Source organism: Carlito syrichta, unplaced genomic scaffold, assembly GCF_000164805.1.
Source record: "Carlito syrichta isolate Samal-C Ts95f unplaced genomic scaffold, Tarsius_syrichta-2.0.1 Scaffold94724, whole genome shotgun sequence".
NCBI classification, from domain to species: domain Eukaryota; kingdom Metazoa; phylum Chordata; class Mammalia; order Primates; family Tarsiidae; genus Carlito; species Carlito syrichta.
This window is the reverse complement of record NW_007038820.1, coordinates 133,508-135,718: the sequence shown is the minus strand read 5'-3', so window position 1 is coordinate 135,718 and position 2,211 is coordinate 133,508.

Sequence of the window (2,211 nt, the reverse complement as noted above, 5' to 3'; positions counted from 1 at the left end):
TAGTCGAGCGGAGGAGAGAATAAATAAGCAAATATTTGCACTATACCAAGAACATAAAAATTCAGATTTGAATCCAACACCATAAAGTCTGCCTTAGGAAAAGGTTCAGGGAACATTTCAAGGCTAGCTGGTGCCTCAGCGAGGTTTTGAATCAGAAGTAAAATAAATTAGCCAGGCAAAGAACTGGAGGAAGTGAGGAAAGGACTCTCAATGGAGAGACTAATCTGAGCAGAGAAAGAAGGTGGGAGACACTTTAGGAATTTAAGAGTTCAGGCTCTTGGGCTGGGAAAGGAGTGTGGTCAAGGGGGTCCATGCACATTCTCTCTGCAAGTGTCCCTTATCTCTGCCCTTCTCTTGAATTTTAGAAGTGGCCTGTGGTAGCACAACAAAGTGACTGAATATGGGAATAGCAATGTAGTTTATTATTTTATCATTTTATTATGGCCCATACTAGAAAATATGTACCGTTTTCGACTCCTTATAATGTTAGGGTGTAAAACCAGTGCTCAAATGGAAAGATAAAGCTGCTGTCTCCTGTAAGAGAAAATCACGTTTTAAAAAAAATTCTTGAATGCATATTCTATTTTAGCATAGATATAATCTACACAAGCACACAGACACAAAATTCCAAACAAATATTCTTCTGTTTTTCTGGGGGCAGAGATGGAGCGGACGTCTCTCCTAATTTTAGTTTTTAGTGGCTTTATTTTTCATTTTAGTGTTGCTGGAGCCAGGAAGTAAAACAGTAGCTTTTTTTTTTAAAAAGGTGAGATGGAGAACTGAATGACAGTTAAAAATGCCACCCTTTTATCTTAAGAGTTGATGTGTATGCCAGTTAAGATTTTGACTTTTCATAATAGACTTTGAAAACTTAACTCCCAAAGTCTCTTCATTTTTAAGGGATTTTTTCCAATTTTTCATTCTAAACTCAGAGGTCTACATTCCTCTTCACAAGTATATTTATACTTGCAAAATACCCTTGGCCATAATGTCATTAGGAAGGGAACTCAAAGGTTAAGTGAAATCAACAATAACCCAAACTCTAATTTCAGTTAATTAAATCTTCTACATTTTGGCATTAAAACTTTGGGTAAATTTCTTAATATTTATGAGCTTCAATTTCTTTCTTTTTTTTTTTTTTTGAGTTGGAGTCTCACTCTGTCACCCAGGATGGAGTGGCACACTCACAGCCACCGCAGCCTCGGCCTGCTGGGCTCCGGCGATCCTTCTGCCTCAGCCTTCCAAGTAGCCAGAACTACAGATGTGGGCTACCTCGTCCGGCTATTTTTCACTTTATTGTAGAGATAAGGTCTTGGCAAGTTGCTGGACTGGTCTCGAACCCGCAGGCTCAGGCAATCCACTCGTTTCGGCCTCCCAAAGTGCTGAAATTACAGACTGAGCCACCGAGCCTAGCCTATTTCTTCATCTATAAAATTGGGATGGCAGCAGCATCTACCTCATGGGATTATGATGAGGATTAGCTGAGTTATTACGTGTAAAATGCTTAGACCAATGCCTGATGCATAGTCAGTCAGCACTCAATATGTGATAGCTATTACTGTTAACGGTGTTATTTCTACCACTCAAAGCGTTATTTGAAATGTTAACAGATACCCATATTAAATGTTTCTTGATAGCATACTTTCCTCTATTATAACTAAAATAAAGGAAGCGAGAAAGGAAACAAAAAAAAGGACTGAATAATACTCAGGCAGAACAGTTCAGCCCAATGATGTCATTCCCTGTATGGTATGATTGAAATGTTCCCTTATTTCATGTTGGCTGTTTCCCCCTATTGTTCCTGATAAATCTCTTGTGTACTCGTCATTAATATGAACATTATCTTCTCTTCCTTTGTTTTCTTTCATTATTGCTTCTTTTGTTCACTGCTGTCACCCTGGTGCCTCATCCAGTGCCTGACGTAAACAGACATCAGTACATATTTGTTGAATGAATGAAGGCAGGAAGGAAAGAAAACCTGCTGCTTTCTCTATTTTTTGACAGTATTTGTTCTTCAAGTAAACACTTTTTTCATTGAACTCTTTTTTTTTTTTTTTTTGAGTTGGAGTCTCACTCTGTCGCCCAGACTGGAGTGCAGCGGCCGCTCCCAGCCACCGCAGCCTTGACCTGCTGGGCTCCGGCGATCCTTCCACCTCAGCCTTCCGAGTAACCGGAATTACAGGCATGCGCTACCACGCCCAGCTGATTTTT